A 22,386-nucleotide genomic window follows, 5' to 3' on the forward strand; every position below is an offset into this window, starting at 1 on the left:
ACCCTCTCTCTCTCTTTCTCTCTCTCTCTCTCTCTCTCTCTCTCTCTCTACCTCTACCTCTACCTCTCTCTCACTATCTCTATCTATCTATTTATCTCTGTCAATCTATCTTTCTCTTTCTCCCTCTCTTTCTCTCTGTCTGTCTTTTCTCTCTATCTCTCTTCGATGACAAATATGGACAAATATGGAATGGTGAGGACTTAAATGAGGAGGAAATAAGGGAGCTTTGTCAAAGGGGCTTTAGATTGGAAATTTGGATGCAATAACTTGGAACCTCACAGTTCAACTCCATATGACCAAAGTTATAAAGTAATGTTTTCTATAGAGTTTTGTCCGTAAAAAGAGATTTCCGTTCTCAAGGTCATGGTAGTTGTTGAAATACGTTAATCTGTTGGCGGGCAAGACTTTTCCCTCCAATGTAAAATACATTTTACCTGTCCACCAATTTTGGAACTGTTCTTCGATGAGCACAAGGTCCTAATGGATATTAGAGGTGGCTTTGAACTAGGAGATAAATCGTCATTGGGGTGAACTGCCTGTGAACTGTAAAACTAGTGTTTGTGTATAACTAGATAGGATCAAAGATGTCAAGACCCATCACCACATGTGCTTTCAAGCAGTTCTGTTAGATAGGAATTTAAATTTAGGAAACACTGAATAAGAAGTGCTTTGAAAGAACAAAATCTATGAGCCAGACAGTATAGCGTGGGTCATGTCTAAGATCACAGCCACTCATTTCTCTCTAATCTCTAAAGCAGAAGAAATAGTTCCTGAATTACTGCTCATTTGTGGAATAAGAAACTCCGTATTGATTAGAACGATAGTTTTTATGTAAATCAAGGGGGATTCGACGTTTTAAAACGATTGTTTCGACGATTTTGGACTTTACTGGGAAAAGGTTGAATATAGGAAGATATATGATTGGGAGGTTCGTGTGGTTTAGGTATAACAGTGATTAAGTAATTGTAGAGTTTCTATTACTGAGGAATGTGTACCTATGATTAATTTTCAATTTTCTACTTTGGGATTTCATTGTACACCATGGTCTTACATGCAGTACATGATATGTATCATTTTAATCAGGTCGACTGGTTGGGTGAGTTAGACGGATTAATGATCTCTGGTTCCCTTGTCATTTATCACATCGTTCACACCTATATAAATGATATTAACAAATGATAAACTTCTACATGGAGAAATAATATAAATCAAATGTTTATAACAAAATGGCCTAAATGACCGGGCGCATTCACCAATAAACTGTCAAGGGAGAAGACATATTCGCCGATAACGTGCTACGAACAATGCAATTGAATCGAATTGCTTTTCCCATTGATCATTAGCTTAACAATGGTCCTTAGTCGTCTTGACGTCGGGACTGCTATCGCTTTCATTGTCCAAAATATATCGTTATGCGGAAAATTAGCCATAGTGAAATGCTTCATAGATACAAATTTGAACAAATAATTTCGATTGTTTACTAAGTTAATATTTTTTTAACCTGTTAATCGTTTTTTTATGGTAAAGTAGTTGAGCTTAATTAAACAATGAACCAAACGGATTTCTGTTTCTGTCCAAGGGTTAAATCCCTCGAGGGGAATTGTTAATAATGTGTCAACGGACACGGGACTCAATTCCGTTTAGATTTTCTGCGTTGGTTCCTTTGTACGAGGTGGCCGTAATTACTTAGGTAATTACTTAGACAATGTGGTTATGAAGGCTTTGAAATTTAAGTTGAAATCTTTCGCATCGTGTCGATAGTCAGACGAGGGGAATTAAATTCTAAATTATACTTGATGGTCACATTTTCACTTTAGCGATCCCTCAAAACATTTATACCTTGCAGTTAATTAATTTATGGAATCGGACTGGTTTTAATTAAGATTGGCTTGTTCAAAATGAAAACGTCGTGGCATCTTCTAAAAATAGACTTTTTGAATCAATATATAAATATGCGTAATAAATAGACAGACTGTATGCGAACCGTAGCTTTGCATGATAATTTGTTCCCTCAAAACACACCCGATTCCATATTGAAATTGAAAACGAAAACAAAAATTTATCAATTAACGAACTTACAAAGATTCAAGCCTCATGAGGTTGGACAAATATTTCTTAAAAAACACTTGGGGTTTTCTAGTTTTTTCTTCATTATTCTGTTATTTAATTGGTTTTGACTAGTTTTGAATAATAAATTGTGTAATTTCTACTTCATGTTAATCGTCTAACTTCTCGATTTACCGGGCAAGACTGTTTCTCTGAATGTTACTGAAGTCCATAGATAAATAAAGCCAAGGAAGGAGTTTGTTTGAATTTTTAATTTCTTAATGGCTGAAAATTTCCGAGTTTTTTATAATTCATCTCGAAAGATGTCAGAGGTTTGACAGTTTTTTAAACTCTAAGCTTTCAGGGGTAGCTAAAGAGCCATGGCGAGTCCCTTTCTAGCCGGCCTGTAAGAGGTTATAAGCGTAAAAGAAGATTTCTGCAAAGGATATTTCCTCTATTTCGCCGTTGATAAGATCCCGTAAGATGCGTTTCTTTCGTCCTATTTCTCATTTTGCCCTTTCCCCGACCCAAGACCCGCCGATATAGCCCAATAGCCGGAGAAATGGTAAAGAGGTATTGCCATTTTGGTGGGAATTGGTTTTTCAGATACGGGATCGGATTAAAGACAGGGAATACGGGCGAAATGAAAAGACTTTTTTTTATCCTCGTGTGGCTCTAGGATGGAGGATTAATATACTTTTCATAATAAAATGACATTTTTTTCTCCTTATTCTCGTCGCTAATTGACAATCATATGTATGGATGCACGCTAGACTTAACTCTTCCATTCTCGTAATTAGATGTCTGTTACCTTTAATTATAAGGAGGGTTCGTCCAAAACAGATCGATCTTACCCTTTTTTTATTAATCTTCACAATGTTCAAAATTGGACATAAATTTAAAAATGTTTAACCCTTATCTAACCTAACATCTCCCTTACACTAACTAACATATCTCTAACCCTGGTCTACTTTATCTAAACATACAAGTCGCTAACATTAACGCTAGCTGGTCTAACTTAACCCTCCCCATTCCAGCCATGCTTTCCTCCGTAACGCGAAATCAATGACGCGAAAATGAACATGCACAAAATTCTGAGTTTGCCAACCTAAAAATATATCATTGCTATTATTATTCTTTTCTTCGTTATTTTTGGTCCGTTCTCTTTTTATATTCGAAAAATTTCTGCGTGGTAGGGCTTTATTTTTTGAATAAAAACACTTTTAAAATAAGGCCTACAATTTTTTTATATTCATGTTAATTTCATACAACAGTTGAACGAGTATTGCCGCCTCGTGGAAGAACTTCCTTCATGTTAGAACATTCCGATTCCTGGGTTAATGCAAACAAAAATCTCTCCTTCAAATTTGATTATTTAGTCAGATAATACGCCTGGGGCAAAAATTTAATTTGGATGATAGTATCTTATGGCAAACTTTGTCGAAGGCCTAAGAAACACTTAGACTTCCAAGGTATCTGTTCATGAGGTACTCAATATCACACATTTATGCTAATAAATACATTCAACCTCAATGTACGCAAAACAGAAAAGGAAATGAAATATCCATCAGGAGGTATTATATACAAAAAAAAAACTCCACTGTTTCCATCCAAAATACGAACGCACAATTCTGATATCGGCATCCTTCCACCCTCTCTATAAGGGTGTTTTTTTTAGATGGCCCGGCTGAAATTCTCTTGACATCAAAAATATATGTTTAATATATTTTAGACTAGTTTCAAATTTTTACCTCAGGCTCAGTTTTACGTCAGCATTTCAAATACGACCCCATACATCCTGACATATCATTTTAAAGGATACTGAAAGCAATGGTGAGATGGGTTTTAAATTGGTCAAAAAATGTCAAAGTTATGGCAAAAATTAAAGATGCAAAGATTTGGTCTTTTTAACCACCCTTCAACGATGCTCAAAGCGATAGAGTCAGGGGAGATGACTGTCAAACATTTTCTTTGTCGTTCTTCTTCGACTGACGTTACTTGGTTATGATTGGCGTAGATACTATTTCTAAAATGGCCCAAAGAAAATAGTCAAGTGGAATTATATGAGATGGCCAAGAAATCTGGCCATGAGGTTCTTTCCACCTATCCCGGAAGTGACAATTCAAATAATGGGTCGCCTGCAAAGAATTATGTATGGGGCATCCATCAAAATGGAGAATCATTGTTTGCCGTTGTAGCCATAACATCGTGTAATAGAGTTGAGTAAAACTGCCCTCAAAAATTTAGGAACTGAGCATCATTTAAATTATTTTCGGATAAGTAAAGCCCAATTAATTTATTTCCGAAAATTCCTCACCAAACGTTGATACTGTGAACCACCTGATGATGACATGAGTACGAATGTCTCGGATTTTCCTCTGCGCAATTCTAACGGTTTAGTATGCCATCAGAGGTGAATTTGATTTCATCAGATACATGGAAGAACGTTTTCTTCGCCCTCACAAATCGACTTTCGTGCAAGGAATGTTAGACGCCTGTCATAATCAAGTCCCGAAGTCCCTGGGCAAGAAGAGAGCGATACGGTTGAAAATTGTAAATCCGGAGTACATATCCAATTTTATTTTTGAAAAACCAAAAACCCTTCCAACATTTTGGAGAGAGGAATTCGAACATGCAGTAAAATATTCAGCTCCTCGTGGAAATGACTCTGCCGGTTTCGTGGTGATGGCACACCAACTGATCCGTATCTCCTAATATTGGAAGCAACACCAATAAACATTTTGTGGTTTTCTCTGGGGCGATCTGGAAATTTCTGGGAATTCAACTCGCTCTTGATCGAGGAAATGTGTCCATTTGTAATGGAATACTGAACATAACGAATAGGTACTAATGTAAAATTGATTTGCTTTCAAGATTTAAGATTTGCTCTCATAATGCAAGTTTGAGAAAGTAAGTTGTAAACCATAAAGGCAATTAATGCTTACTTTAGCGAAGAAGGCAATTATTGGAATTAACAAAAAACCAATGGAAATGTCCTTTTCCAAACTTTTTGCCAAAACTTTGTCATGTTGTTCAATTTAAATCTGATTGCAGTAAAAAATTGCATTAAAAATTTAAAAATATTATACACATATTTTTTTTACCGTCATTGGTTCAAGAGACAATTCATCTGGGACATCCAAAAAGAACACCCTGTATGGAACCAAGGAATGTACCCTAAAATTAAGTGAGACAGATCCAATAGGGGAGGGTTAAATTTTTATTTGTCTTGGTGATTATTTTAATGTAAGAGAATTTCTATTATGGGAAAGCAAGGAAGGAAAGTTTTTGGATAACTTCAGCTACCATCAAATCTTGATGAAGTGATAGTTTTTATAAATTTCAAACCGAAACCTTTAACTGTCTCCAACGAAATAACCCATTTGTTAATTCAGTAATGAATCTTACGCATAAATTCTTGTTAAAACTGGTAGAAATTTAATAGAATCTGTAATAAAATTAATGTAAAATGATCATCGTTTTGACAAGCTCCATGAGTATTTAATACGTTTCATCTTCTTTCAGGCCGGACATCACAGTTTAAATGAAACCTAATGTAATTCAATTCCTCGACGTCAGAATAACTTGCCAAATCCTCTTTTTATCGTGTAACAAATTGAAATGGAAAATTAATCATTTCTTTTGTATATTTGTTGTATTTTTAGTTTAGTTTGCTGAAACTATTTATAGAAACAGCAGACACTATAACCAAAAGAAAAAATATAGTTATTTTGGTAAATTGACCGGTTTTATATGTTGTCGATGATATTGACTTGTCAGTTCCGGTTGAAAGTGTCTCAACGACCCCTTTTCTACCAGGTTTTTTTTTACGTATTTATAAATTTCACCAAAAATACGAAATGTTGTCACGGTCTTAAAAGTTGTCTCGTATAATAGTGGTCGGTTCTAAATAAATAAGGTAGTAAAACTCTTCGGTCTTCTGTTTTTCGATTGTCTGGCAACGTCAACCGTACTAAGAATACCCGGTTCATAGACCTCCGGTGTAAATTCTTTAATCGCGGCCCAGAATTTACAGTCGGGCGATATTGACCTGCTGGGCTTAAATTCCAAACAATTTTAAAAGTAAGAGTTCCTTGTGTGAATATTTTGTAGGGGTTTTATATCAAACATTTTTTTAAAAATTCCAGTCGAAAAATTTTCCCAACGAATATCAAAGAAGCCTGTTAATTATTTATTGCTACTATATAATTAAAACAATTATATAGTACCGGCACTTTATCCACTTTTATCATTGTAATTTTTATATTAAAATTCAGCGATCAGGCTAATTTGAAAGGAAACACAGCTCCTTCCAAAATTATTTCCAGAGTAGATACATCCAACAACCTTTTTAAACGCTACTCCCCAAGAAAAGTAGCGCACTATGAAATTTTGATTTATTTTTTAATTTGACATTTTGGCCAAATTTTTTGCTTGACTGCTTTAAAAATGATTTAATAATTATGATTAGACTGAAAGTTTTTTGACGTCGATAGTGAAGCAAAACGGCTTAATTCATAATTTGATTTAAAATCTACGGAATGTAAATGATCAACAAGGGCATTTAATCCATTAAAAATGCCTTTATTCCCTTTTGCGTTGGTGGTAGAAAACAAAACGATAACACAAATGCCCATAATCAGGGAGCAAGTTGTCCACGTCATTGCACTTCAGCGATTTATCGGAATAAATATTTATATCTCCAGTATAATTCATTTCATTCTGTAACGTTCTAAATTTTACATTAAAAGCAATGATAAGTCCAAATTGATAGAAAACATTCACACCCTTCGTAAAATATACCTTACGAATATAGATCAAACAAAACTTTTATTTACTCAAAGAAGAAAAAACCTTACACCGGACGTATTTAGTTGTTTATTTCAAACTATATGTATTTTAATCGATTAATTACAATTATATTGTAATTAAATCTATATATTGTAATTAAATCTATTTATTGTAATTGAATCAATTAATTACAATAAATTTTTTTAATGTAAATCATACTAACAATATCATAAATTTTCAATAAGAGTTTAAATTTAAAAAAAAATTAATTATGATGATTTGAAAGAAACTAACACTAAAACAGCTGAAAATCATTTAGTGATATATTAAAATTTATCTAAGAATTTATTAGCTAGTTTTGGTCTTATTGCGTGATATGATAAATAAATTATTAAATAAATAAACAGTTAAGTGATTAAATTAATAAATAATAAATCACGTAATGTACAGAGTGATTAACTACTCGTACAGCAAAATTCGTCAGGTGCTCTATACCACAAATGTAACAAAAATTCGTATAAACCATGGTCTGATTATCAACCCCCGCAGATATTAAACTTTTTTTTCAACTACCCTTTCGTCGTAAATCTAATCGTAGCTCTCGAACTATTCTTTTTTTGGGGGGAAGGGAATTTTTAAAAAATTAAAAGCAAGTTAAGTTTTCTTTTAGTAGGCACCCTTCAAGAACTTAGAATTTCATTTTTGATTAAAAAAACACTAAGTCAAAAACTGCTAACATTAAAATTTGTGAGAAAAAAAATTTGCAACCTCATTAGAAAAGTTCACAGTATAACCTGGCAAATTTCATAGGGACTTCTTGATTTAATAAATCTTCTAGCGATATAATCTTTTCACTAATAACAACATGGAATCAAAATACAGAGATTGTACGCTAAATGAAAAATTGGTGACGGTGTGAAAAAGTGGGGTTAATCAAAAATTACAATTTCTGGCATAGGTAAAATTTATTTCCCATCTCTATCATAATAAAAAAGCACAAAAAGAAAGAAAAATTAAACAAAACACATGAAAAAGGAGACGATAAACAGGGTGGACGGCCAAAGCAGAAAATTGGGCGAAATATTTACACTAAAGAACAAAAAAAAAATACAGAAATTATAAAACTCTACTCCAACCTAATAAAATATATAAAACAAATTCAACATAAAAATAAAAACACATAAAAAAGAGACAATAAACAACCAATTCTGTGGCATAGGAATCTGCACTATCAATGAGCACCTCAGACTGAAGGCTAATAATAAATGAGGCAACAACGTAACTCACTCATTCGACACAAACAATCCAAGAACATTCTAACAAACTTTGGAAGGAAAGAGGTGACAGAACTCATTAAAGAAAGCCGGAAAAACTGCGAATCCTAAAAGAATTCTTAACAGGCTTCAAAGAGGCAGAGGGAAACCTACTAACAAACTGTGGTCCTACACTTTCCACAGAAGGAAGTGTTTTGGAACGTACGAATAATACCTAAGAAGAGTTTTAACCACTGAAACCGTGCCTACCAACCTAGTTCCTCGATGACCTCCTCCTTACCGGTGTGTATTAAGGAATAAACTGCGAATCGTAACAGGATTCTTAACAGGACACTGCAAACTATATGGACACTTAAAGAATATTGGAATAATCCAAGATGGCACATGCAGATTCTGCAAAGAGGCAGAGGAGACACCAACACCCCTACTAACAAACTGCGGTGCTACACTTGCCCGAAGAAGGAAGTGCTTTGGGATGTACAATGTGACCATAGAAGAGATTCACCCACTGAAACCGGGCATACTAATCAAGTTCCTTGATGGAATAGGACTCACCGGTGTGCTTTAGGCAGAGAATGAGGGATACAACAGCTCTTAAAAGACGCAGTATAACACACTTCCCGACTAATACATTCAATTTGCATCTAATCAACAACCAAATTATGTCGACTTTTCCTTTTGACAGTGAGTTTCAAATTGACCGCATCCTTGATTTTTGTAATGAAATTCTTACCCCTCTCCAAAACTGGAGAACAGTGAATTGCACATAAATATGTTGGAACGAATACAAATAGGTTACATTCGTGATCGGTCTATAAATAAATAGTTAAAATAGAACCTTGCCAGGAATGGAGCCAATAAATAGAAAATGATAAATAAACTCTCTTAAAGGGCTTTACTTTCGGTTATTACTGATGGGAGGGTTAACTTGATTTAAGCGACTTTCTCCGTATTAAATCCGTATTAACCGGCACAGAGTCAATTTACCACCCATCGGGCTACCGTTGACTTCTATTAAATGTCTTATGAGCCGGTATTTGCCCGAGGATATGCGACGGTCCAAGTCCCGTGTCGTCGAGAATACACGGAAAACCAATTATCGATTTTATCCATGAATCACGATTGACTATGTATGCCCCACTAATCGTGGATCAGGGACAATTACCATCTTGATGGTGTGATTCGCGATGTACCCTTCTCGCCTGGCAGTTCTTCAAACTAATCTCCAGACTCTATAACACATGAATATTCCATGCTGTGTGTGAATTTCCCAATAAGGAAGGAGAGTAACATGTATTATTATCTTATTGTAGTTCTACAGTCTAAGAATTTCTCAACTGGTGCACGTGTTATTATTGCTCTTTTTTTATCTATTATTTTATTAGATTCGCCTTATTAAGAAAGTTCCATTCATACTAGAAAGATTTTATGTTTGCCTTGTAGTATTGTTAAAAGCAATGGATATTTATATATTTTAGTCTAATAATATCGTTACAACTAACATGGCTAATAAAATAAAACATAAATAAAAAGATAAGTAAAGCAATTGAAAGCAAGAAATAAGACAAATTGTGTGTTGTTGATGTTGATGAGGGATACTAGGACGTGGAATTTTTGTTCCGTGAAGCGTTCTGGCTTGTCGTACTTTCCTATTTCCTCAAGCTTTGTAACCTTCTCACTTGATGCATTCAATAAGGGGAATTGTTCAATTGTAACTTTCATAGACTTTCGATTGTGTATCTCATAGATTACTTTTAGAGAAATCATCATGATTTTCGTAATGATGCAATAAGTATGATAAGGTCTTATCTGGAAAATAGAAGACAAGCAGTATAATGGAAGGTTTTCATCTGAATAGTCGGAGTGCCTCTGGGTTCTATTCTAGGCATAATTTTCACGAACACAATTCACATTACAGCGTATGCTGATGATTACAGTTCCTAGTTGAATGGACCAAGTAAGATAGAGCTGATCGAACAAAATAATGAACTGAAATATAATTGGGAAAAGTGGTCCATTGAAAATGGTCTATTGCTAAATAAAGAGAAGACAAAGTTATGACTCTGAAAACTTCAAATTCAAGAAATATTTTAGTAACCGACAATCAACCGATAAAAAAACTTGGGTGAAGTTATAGTTTTCAAGAAATATTTTAGTAACCGACAATCAACCGATAAAAAAACTTGGGTGAAGTTATAGTTTAACAACTCCCTTGGGATGCACATTGTCAATTTGTTCATCTAAACTTAAAAAACAATTATTTTTACTCAGAAGTCTCAAATGTAATGTATCTCAAAGAATTCACTTATTTCGTGGTCCGCTTGACCAATTAATACATTACAATTAATTAAGGATTTTATCGGTTGGACATCAACTGGTCACGATAGCTCAAGTGGTAGAGCAGCGGCGTATCTAGCCGAAGATCGTGGGTTCGAATCCCGCTCGTGCCATTAACTTTTTTTCACCTCAACTAAAAACCTTAATTAATTGTAATGTATCTCAAAGAGTTGTAATTAATTTTTGTTTTTCTTGTTTCCAATCGTATATTGTTTATGCCTTGTTGGTCTGGGTCACTCTAGTCATGCCAAAAGTCTTCAAAAAACAACGTAAAGCTATAAGAATTTTAGGGTATTTAAAGTATAAGGAATGTTGGAGAGAAACATTTACTAAATTAAACGTTTTGACTTTGCCCATCCTATACACAGTGTCTGAGCTAATGCGCCCACCCCATGTTTTTTTCTTTGCGGTTCTAGATAGGAAAAAAGTATTGAGTAAGTATTTATTTTTCATGTAGTTTGTTCATGGAAGGTCGATTTATTTTTTCGACCTCGATTTGACATAAGTCGAATTCAAATTCTTAATGAGATCCCCATTGTCCCAACAAGAGTCTGGAAACGAAAAATAAACAGCGTTAGTTCCTACATTTCTTTGATTTGCTATTTAACTTTTTTATTTCCAGACAGCAAAAGTTATGATTAATTGTTAATTCCCCTGTTGCTGGTTCCAATCCCGGTTGAGAAAGGAGGTGGGATTTGAATTGCAACCAAGGTATGAAGATGAATGAGTCTTGGGTAAGATCAGGTATGGGTCGAGGAGAAAAACGATACAAACTACGAAATTTATGGGATTTGGCAGGAAATTTAGTAAGGTTTCAGACTTTTCTCCCTACTTTGGCTGATTTTCCATCCTCTACAAAATATTAGCAGTAGAAGGCAAACTAAAGTGGTTTCGACCTAACACACTAGAACAGCATTCCGGCTATTTTCAAAAATCAGTACCGATTGTAATGACTCAGTGTTCATTTTTCTCACCAAAAAATATAGTTTCAAAGAAAAAGGTGAAAAATGGGGGTTGTCCTTTAAAATTAAGAATTTGAATTCGACTTATGTCGAATGGAGGTCGAAAAAATAAATTGACCTTACATGAACAAACTACATGAAAAATGAAGAAGAGTCTCAAGTCATTCTTTTGTGTGTACTTAAGTGAAACTTTTAAAAAATTTAATTCTGCACATAATTACTATACGAGAAACTAATAAAATAGTTCCAGGGAGGCTGAACCTTAAAAGATGCAAAAACTCTCGTAAATATTGGGCTATAAATTTTTTTTAATAATCTATCAGATGATGTCAAACTGAAAAAAAAAACTTTGTGGAGCTTTTTCATGTATTAATAGTGGGATAAAATTGAATTAATTTGGGCTCTTCTTGTGATGAATGTAATGACAAAACTTGTATTTTGTTTACTTAAGACAATAAACCTTTTGTATCCTAGGTGCAATAGATATCTCGATTTTTTTCCTAATTTTCCTTTTATCCCAGGTTATGTCTCCATTGAGCTGTAGCTTCGCATTCGAAGATGATATGGGTGGGTGTTTCTTCCTTCTCATTGGGTAACCTACAAATTGGGTCATCACTGAATATGTTTCATGTTGTTTAGATGTTTTCTCAGATTCCAGTGACCGGTAAATAGTTCTACCATTCTTCTAAGTTTAGCCCTCACTAACTGTTACAGTGAGTTCGCCAGTCTTGGTGAGAGTTTTCACATGTGTTGAAGGGGTTCCAATAATTTTACAATACCTTTGTTCTAATTATTATCTATTAAAAAGCCATGGTCTATGCCGGGTTTCGAACCCAGGGCCGGCTAGCTCGTCAAACAGTAGTCAGAAGAAAAGATAATAGTTTGCCAAATAAATAACCATTTATCAAACCAGTAAACCAACTAGATGACAAAATATGAGGTTCCTTCTCATTAACAAATTTCCAATGAGATGCCCGCTATACTGCGCGCAAGTCTATTCTACTTTGACATAATCTAACAATTAGCGCCGCACAGGACAAGGCCTATCCTCGAGTATCAAAGAACTTCTATAATTCAACAGTAATTGCAACGAGATATTCATTCGATATCTTAGGTGGATAAGTGCATATGGTCGATATTGACAACTATACACGCGTGGTTGTCCATTGTTGAGTGAATGTATTTATTAGCGTGAGTATCTTAAGAAGGTATGTTTGGCAGCATGTAGAGTATACAGGGAACCATCAAAGTAGGTTGACATTTATTTGAGTAAATGGCGTAATATATTTTAAAACAACCCACATCACGACTGGCAAACTCGGAGTGACTTACCGGTAACTATCATCTGAAAAAACATCTACTCAACACGGTCATATTTGTAAGTAATGCAATGAGGTGGAACAAACGGCCACTCGTATCTTCGAATATGAATCAACCGCTCAATCGAGACATAAACTGGGGTACAAAAAAACCCCAGGGAAAGGATTTGTAGCAATGACAGTCAATGACCTAGTACCCTTAAAAAGAAGGATCGAATCGACTAACTAAGGAACTGGGAAGTGAATGAGCCAGAAGGCTGCAATGCTTGGTGAACATAAACCGCAACTCCTTAATCCCCTTTCATCATCATCGTAATATCAAATAACCCAATCGCTCATCATCACATACTGTTTGAAAGGTTTCCTTTTGTCGAATATATTTATAAGCGTGACGGTTTTGTATGTTTTGACTTGTGTGTATTGACTACCCGTATCTTTTCATTTTCGTAACATTGTGTATATCCTTATCCTAGGCAAAAAATTAAAACTAAATCGGCTTATATGTAAAAACTTTGAAATATATACAACACAAAACCTGAAAACGAAAGTATAAAATTATATAAATTAATTCTTTGAAAATTTTCTCGCCTAAAGTTTCATTGAACAGTGAGTCCTTCCATGGCCTACTTATTAGTACCAAAACGTTAGTGTACTACAAACATGGCACCCCCTCATGTTATTCCTTTGTAGCACTTTATTATTAAATTTAAAATTTATTTCTTATAAAAGCATTAATAAACTATCAAATTGGTAAAATTAGACGTATAGACTATTTGAAAAACAATAAAACTGAGAAGATAGCACGACTGATTGCCTAATTAATGATGTTCTGTCAAGGGTTCCCTTTCAAATGTCAAATTTGAAAAATATCTTGACTCCTCGTTCGTTCAATGGACACATTGTTCAAACAACAGAATTGGAATGGACTTATTGATTTAGTCGCATCGGTCGTAATCAGGTGAACAACTGGGTGGGTGACACTAGTAAATCAAACCGAAAAGGAATTACAATTAAACTGAGTTCCCACCTACTTCACTTTAACGGTTTAATTAGAAAATACCTCTACAGAGGGACAGGATGATTCATAGGCACTACGTTGTTTATAATGGGTAAAAAGGGTGAAGCAATTTACATAATAAGCAGCGTACCACAAAGGTTACTTTTTCAAACACTTAAAAAAATTAGTTTTTTTAGAATGAAATATCTAAAATCCGAAGTGACAAAAGGGTTCGCAGACCTCGTTTCCCGTTGCAGCTATATCCGAACGCAAGGTCAGCTTTTATTATCACCATCCCTGCGGCTGGAAATGACAGGCGTATAAATAAACAAGTGTTATTGTTAGATCACGTGGACAAACACGTTATCAATATATAAAACAAAAAAGGCTTAAAATATTCAGAAACAAAAATGAGACGATTTTTCATGTCTAGACCACTGGTTATCGCGAATACCGATGGTTACTACATTACCCTCTATTTTTCATAGCGTAAGAGATAAAACGATATAACGAATTTTATATGAAAAAAGTCCTGACAGATCACACAGCGAGGACAGGCAGATCAAAAATGATCGGTTACGACCATATTATAGATCAAAAGGCAATTTTTTTTAATCTGGTGGACTAAAGGTCAACAGAAACAAACAATCCTAAAATTAGGTAGCATGCAAAAATTGAAAAATCTACGCTTCTTAGGGTCAATGACAAGAACACCATCAACTGCTTTAGAAACAGCCAACCTCTGTTGGAAACATACGCATGCAATAAGAAGCTTAAAACTCATACAGACTCCACAAAATAAATCAATATCTAATGTTTTGGTAGTACAATAATAACAAATAAAATTAGACATCCAGTCATGGAAATTGGCTCTGACTATGGGGTTTGAAACAACCTACAAAGTGTTAACAGGCTAAGAACGGGAAGAAGAAATCAAAAGAAATACAAATATATTTAAATGATAAACAGATTACTCCAAAACCGGCAAACGGGTCGGTTCAGGAATTTTCAGGACATTCATTAGGAAAATCACCTTGTCTTTCCAAGCTGAAATACATATTAATAATGCTTGTGTAATGAAACTCTTAAGAGAGGTTACATTTACAACCAAGTAAGCTCTAAAGCATTATTACATGAAAATATCACATCCAAAATAGAAGGTGAATGTATCCAAAACCTGGGAGGATATAAAAGCGTAACAATATCTTGATCCGCGAGTACACAGTAAGTGTAGTCGAACGACATTTGTTCGCCTACTCGCAAACGAAGAATTTCGAGCTATGAACAAGCAGACAAACCGACCAGAGGCAGATGTGCAAGACCAACTTTAGCCTATAATTTGGATAACAAATGCCTAGATTCCTGCATCTTAAAATGAAACTACACAAAACGAAAAATCGGCGAGCCTTAGAGTCATAGTTCATGGTTAAAAAATCATTATTAAAATCGGTAATTACATTGCTACAACAGAGTAAAACCCAGGGATATCATATAGCCTAAAGTGTCGTTGGTACCTGAGAAAACATCTACACTTGGTCATTCAAAGATGACACTACTTGTAGGTTATGCAATGAAGAGGAAAACAATGCTACCTTTATTATCTATCCGATCGATAGAGGCATAACCCAGGGTTACAAGTATACCCAAAGATTAAAATTACAGCAACAACAGCTAATGACTTTTCTCGAAAGAAGAATCAATTGATCAATAAACAGTAATCATAAAGGAGGGTGTGCATTGTTGGTGTGTCTCGCTCTCGTTTCCTCTCACTCTTTATCCCTTTCTCCCTTCCTTGCTCACACTCTTTGAAAGTATACCTTATGCATAAAAATAGTAAATATCTCTTTTCAAGGCTCAACTGTTATACTAAACCATCTTGACAGATCGATCAGACAAAACTGTTGTACTGGGAGCCAAGAATTCCGGGGGGAAACGTTACTCTCCCCCTCCGTCACATTCTCTCTCTTTCTCTTTCTCTCTCTCTATCTTTCTCTCTCTCTCACTCTTTCTATCTCTCACTCACTCATTCATACCTCCATCCTTGCGCACTATTTTTGATTGTTTAACTTGTGATAATAAGTAAATACCTCCTTTCACGGCTCAGATGTTATACTACACCATCTTAACAGATAGATGAGACAAAACAGTTGTACTGGACGCCGAGAATTCCGGAGGAAAACGTTACTCTCACCCTCACTCACTAACTCACACTTACGCATTCACTCACTCACTCAAGCTTTTCACGTACTCACTCATTCATACTTCCTTCCTTGGTCACACTTTTTGATAGTTTAGCTTGTGCATTAAATAAGTAAATCCGTTCTAGTACTAAACCGTCTTAACAGATAGATCAGACAAAACTGTTGTACTGTACGCCGAGATTTGCATGTAAAAGCATTACTCTCTTTTATTCTCTCTCTCTCCCACTCTCTCTCCTCTCTTTCCCCTTCCCCCCTCTCTCTCTCTCTAAATTTATGATTTATTAAAATACAAAATTTTGATTATTTTGGATGACATAATAGCAATACAAAAACCATTACACCTATTTAATATTGTTTCGTTTTTTTATTAAGAAAAACTACTTTTTCACGTTCCCAAACCGCACTTAAATAAAACGCCGTTCCGACGTCCATACTGGTTTTACAATACATCCTTTCCTAAATCTATATAACTTTACAGAAATTTATCTAATGTTATAAAATATATAATGTTATTAAATCTTTAATTAATCTCTTTTAAATGTTTATAGGATGTAACTAAAAAGTTTTCTCTCACTAGATTATGTTAAATCATACTTCGTAGAAAATCAATAAAACATTAAAAATACTTAAAAAAATTATATTTGTATTATACATGTTTTATATTTGTAATTAATTAAACTTTATCTGTAAGTTCGAATGGTCGTTAAATGAGACCTAATTTTGCGAGCATTTATAAATAAAATGTTAAATTCAATTCAATTCACTCGTGCACACACACTTTCACTTATTACACTTATTCATTTTAATGACGAATTTGAAAAAAAAAACATTTATATATTTAGTAAACAAAAAACAAAGATTTTATGCAAAATTGAAACATTTCATTACATATTTATTATTTCATTTATTATTATTACGTTATAAATTTACCAGGGGCTTGAAAATTTTCGGTAGTGGCATTTAAAGTCAAGTGTAGATATTTAGTTTACTTCCTTAATTACACAATAAAGTTTTACGCTTAGTCTCCTTCCTTAATAGCCCATTAACCCTATCTTCACCTTTTTAAAATAAATTCCGTCTTGCGAGTATGCCACTTTTTATGGCAGAATATATGCGGTTTATATTGTTTTTACAATGTTGTTTTTTTAAATTATTTTAGAAAGAGAAAAAGAAATTTAGAAAGAGATGAAAGGTTTAATTTTTATTAATTAAAAGTTCCAAATCTACAGTAAGATTTGATGGCTTCATTAAGTTTATCTGCTTCATAACTTGTAAAGTTTAAGAAATGTATTTTTTTTCAAATAGGTAGAAAGGTTAGTTTGTTTTTATAACTGGATATTGATTTTTCTGCCATGAGTATTTCCAAATTTGTTTTATTTTCCTTAGAAAAACTGTTAGTACGACCGTTGTGTTTTTACAAGGGTAGAAGTTTTTTATCGATTTGGGATTTACATTTTCCGCCTTCTAACAATGGTAATGAACTCCTGGAAGGGTAGACCATCCCACCTTTTTATAAACGTTCCGGCGTGTTTAACGCGCGCCGTAAAATTCGTCTGTTTATTGACGTTCATCCTCCCGGCCACTTGGCAGATCGAATCGTCCCGTGTTTCACTAAGATTTACTATCTTCGCAACAGCCGTTAAGGTCGGGCTGTGTTTGGATCTACCGCTTAAAGACAGATCACTACCGGATCATTTGTCAAATCGTAAAACCACAAGACACACTAAGGAAGGAAACGGAATGTCTATTCAGGCGAAAATCCGAAGGTTCTCTTTACCCAAATTTCGCTCAATCAGCCTATTGACTCAATCCAATGGTCCAACCCTCTAATTGTACGAACAATGAAACTTAAACTATATTTTTCATTCCGTTCAACCAGAAACCTACAGTAATTTTTACAACTGTGAAGATAACAATTTATTTATTTTAAAAAAGCCCACCTACTTTCTTCTTTTAATTAATATTTTTTAACTGATTAAATAAATCATGATAAAATTGCGGGTGGCCCTTAGCGAGTATTCACTGATTAGCTGTAAGAAGGACAAGACCAATTCTGAAAAAGAGGAATTTATGTTTCTTTCTTAATTCCAATCAAAGGTTCAGGTCAGGGACTATATTTAATCTAACTTAAAGAACTTGATATTCAATAGAATAATTATATATATTAATACATACCCATATATTAATAAATATCGGAAATTTAAGCGTAGAATATTATTTTTGAGATATTACATTTTTAAATCTTGGTTCTTAACAAGCTGAATAGGAGGATACGGCTTTTCTAAAGGGCTACCATATTCATAAAAGTGGAATTAAGCACCGAGGTCCATCCTTTGTTCCGAATGCCTTAAGCCCGTTTTGGGGTGAAAATCAATTGAAATTTAATGCCAGGAAGTGTTTATTGTGATGAGACTGCTGGCAGATTCAAAAAGATATTTCATTCCTTCCGTCAAAAAATTTTCCCTCTCGCTGGCGTAAAACTTTCGCCTTTGGGATATTCCATCACTGTCAATTATTGAGCCTAAAAAGAAGGTGGAGGTCAATTTTGGCCCTCTTATTTTACACTGAAAACGCATAACCAATGACTATACTATTACCCTGGGGTCCTTCCTAAGTGTGAGTTGTTATAAAAGGCATGGTTTTTTATTTTCATTCTGCTTATATTTTTGTAAAATTAAGTACAGTTCCAATGGTAATTTTTGAATCTGCTGGTGTAAGGATTCTATTAAGTTGGCCCGTTAAGCCGACCTGGTGATAACTTTTTTTTCAAATGTAATGCGCTTTTTCACCTATTCAGTAAGTCAGTTCTCTTTTCTTACCCAATTACACGATAAATTTAAATTATCGAGTCCTGAAGGAAAACATCAACATCTCTGGAGCAAAATGATAAATTTCTGACATTTTAGTCCATTTTTTACTACGGAAAGGATTTTCAAAATGTTTCGAAAAAATTGATCGATTCGTTCAGGACGTATGTTCGTTCGGAACTAAATAATTTACACGATAAATTGAAATTGTCGGGATCGGAAGGAAATCTCCAATATTTCCAGAAGAAAGCCATGAATTTTTGAATTTCTGGAATCATTTTTTTAAAGAATAGAACGGATTTTCAAAGTAAATGAAAAAATCCATCCTCAAAATTTCTATGATTTGTTGTAGAGAATCGAAGTTTTCCTTCAGGACTCAAACATTTCAATTTATATGTAACTGGTTTAAAAAAATTGAAAAATTACGTTTTGTCAATTTTTTAACCTAATTTTAGACAACTACAATCAGTAGGGGGGGCCTAGGTGGCCGCAACGGTTTAGGCGTTGACACGGCGCTCATCACTGTAAGGTAAAGGTCCCGGGTTCGAATCCAGCGGCCTTGCATTCGAACGCAACATATTTACAAATGGGCTTGTTTTTCAAAAACATCGGCACCCTGATGGTTTATTTGCTGTTGCGAACCCTCGAAAAAAAACTACAATCTGTAACACCATAAACTGAAATTATTGAGTTCTGAAGAAAAACTTTAATATCCCCAGAACGAACAGATAAATTTTCTGATACTTTTTTCCTAGAACAGAAGGGACTTTCAATGTGTTTGAAAATAAGCACCAATTCGTTCGAAGATACTTTACGTTACGAGTTTTACTTCAAGGCTCGATAATTTCAATTTATTAGTTGAAAATTTGTTAACATTAGTTAAAAAAGGATGAAAACTGAAAATTAAATAGAATTAAGCATGAAAATTTAATTGGTGACTTTTTTAACCTAACTTTAAATCAAAAACCATCATGATAAATTAAAATTATCGAGTTCTTTAAAAAATATCTTCAGAACAGATCAAAGAATTTCTTTCTGGTATCTTCTTTTAGAATGATAAGGATTTTCAAAATGTTTCAAAAAAGGATAATAACATTTGGAAAAAAAGGTTTATTGCTTTCACACAGCTTATTGCTTATCTTTTAATACGACCAGCAAACTCTAGGTGAAAAGTTAGGTTTGGAACCATATTTAGTTTTACAGTAAGAAAAGCAGAGTAAAAATAAATGGCCATGTCTTCTCTCTCGGTATAATAGATTTTTCTTGGTTAAGGGCAGACAATTTTATTTGTTTACATTTGTCAGGCTTTTCTTCATTTAATGTGGCTTTCAAAAGAAAATTCCGAGAACTAGAAGTATCTTTAAAAAATTTAAAAAACCATTTTCATATTTTTTTAAATATTTTTGATTTTAACACTTTTTAAATTTCTATCTTTTCCTCTGGGATATTGCAGACTAAAACCAATTTATTTAATGTATTACGTATTGGAAAATTATTTTTGGTGAATTTAAAATGCTGTAAATTTCTTGTACATATTCTTTAACTTTTGACTGCGGTGCAGGATTTTGGTATTTTTTTGGCGGCCTCGACTCATTTCTACCTCTCTTGTTCGTACTTGGTACTTACCAAAATTTTTGGGCGATTCAGAACAGAATTAACCGGGTAAACTTAATTTTATGCCTCTCCAAAAAATCACGTTTTTCAGCATAAAAACGATACTTTTCTCTGAATGTTATCAACTTGTTTTGATAATTAATTTTCGGAATCATTGAATAGATATTTTACAATATGTAATAGCTAAAGGAGTTGTAAAAAGTGCTGTACGGTTTATAAGCATTTTTGAACTAATGAATTTTCCAAGAAACTCAGGACGGAAAATTTACTCAAAAAATTGTACAGCATAAACTATATTTCTTTCACATTACGTTTAAATCATGTGAATGTCACGATACATAATATGGAGAAAAGACAAGAACTTGCCCTTTCGGCCTAATTCCTGAATTTACGGTTCCACCGTCATTTTTTATGTCTGTTTCTCAGTGTCCTGTGGTTTCATAATTTGTTGAAGCCGAGAGCTCCTCAGAACTTTATTCGGGTCATCTTCAGGGCCTGGGTACAATTACATCTTAAATTGAATATTTTTCAATCGACATATGTTTTGTAATTTACCCAGACCCTGAAAATGACCAGAATAATGAAACGTCGGGGGAGAAAAAAAAGTGTTTTTCTAAACTACCTCATTCTTGACCGCTTCTCACGAATTCAACAAATTCGCTTTTTATTTTTGTTACCCTACAATACCTTAATAGAAATGACGAATGGTTGAGTGAGTGCGATATTCAATCCTTTTTTTTTTAAAAACGTTTAAAAAGGATTAAAAAGGACTGTACGATACCTTTGTTATCGGTCCAACCTTCTTATCTGACGATATTTTTTATTGTTATTGTTATGTTTTATACTGATGCCATGCGCGCAAGTATTTTACCTTACCGGCTTGAAAAAATTAGTTCATAACATTTACTGGAAACGTTAAAAACGAAATATAATCTAACGTCGTGTACTTGTGCAAAAATTGATGCAGAAAAACAAAAACATATTTATGTATTACATTAAATTACGCAATAACAACGACAAATACACGCGCCCTCAGAGGCGTCTGTCTTGAATGAATTCCAAAATACGTATAAATAAACTATATATTTTGTGCAATTTACAATATTTTTGTCCAAACTGCATAATTAAACAGGAGAAAAGTTGAGTGAATCTTTTTTAATCACTAAAAGGGCAATTTTTACACTGAACATTGTTTATTTTGGTCGACAAATCGATTTGTCAGAATTGTAGGATGTTTGAACAAAAGTTTCAACTTATTACTCTCCGTACGTTTATTAAGTAATAATAAATGTCATAATGTTTGCGAATTCAACCTATACAGGACAGCAGTAAATCAATTTTTTGAATTAGAACAGGTTTTCAACTCTTAGTCCTCCAAAAATCCTATATAATAAAGCCATAGCATTTTAGCCCCTTTTTTTTACTGTTTGTCAAATTAGAAAATATATTCACTCGAGAATAAGACTATCATTTATGGAATATTCCCTAAAAAAATTAAGGTGTTATCAGGGAAAAAACTTGAAAGTTTCCAAAGATTAGGATTGTTTTAATATGGAGTAAAAACGGTTCTAGCATGAAATAAACAATTGTAATAAACTTTTGTAAAAAACAAAATTCGTTTTTCCTCACGAGTTTGCTAGGTAGGAAAGTTTGTATGAGATGACATCTTGTCCCACTAAGACCATCAAAATCGGACTATAGTGCTCGTCCACTGTCACTATCCAGCTTTACGCTTTCTCATTAATCTTTGATAGTCGCCCTTCAGTTATATTTAAGCTTCGCCCATGAATACTTTTCCTTGACAATACAGTAGTATGTAATGTGTACTGAGGTGTCCTCTGCTTGTAGCAACTCTACTCGGCTGTCTGTAGTAAAGTTAAAGCGAGACTTTCTTAACCAAGTCTTTTGCTTGCCTTGTCCTGAGGTGTGGTCCCACCAGGTATTAGTTTTAGCGTGGCCTATCTGATTGTTGCAAATTTTTATGGTAGTTCAGAATTTTATGGAAAGGTTCTGGTCTTAGTAGTGCTGCGAAAGATAA

The 22,386-nt window shown here is 34.0% G+C and overlaps 1 protein-coding gene and 1 long non-coding RNA gene across 5 annotated transcripts in view; one reads left to right on the plus strand and one right to left on the minus strand.

The window, feature by feature from the left end:
• Positions 1–22,386, plus strand: part of LOC106673851 (carboxyl-terminal PDZ ligand of neuronal nitric oxide synthase protein) — a 405,816-nt gene that overhangs the window by 369,437 nt on the left and 13,993 nt on the right. The gene's annotated exons all lie outside the window — the stretch shown is intronic.
• LOC112127649 overlaps positions 1–22,386 on the minus strand; it is a 159,572-nt gene that overhangs the window by 84,687 nt on the left and 52,499 nt on the right. The window lies entirely within an intron of this gene.

Source organism: Cimex lectularius, unplaced genomic scaffold (genome assembly GCF_000648675.2).
Source record: "Cimex lectularius strain Harlan isolate CLEC.00 unplaced genomic scaffold, Clec_2.1 scaffold12, whole genome shotgun sequence".
NCBI classification, from domain to species: domain Eukaryota; kingdom Metazoa; phylum Arthropoda; class Insecta; order Hemiptera; family Cimicidae; genus Cimex; species Cimex lectularius.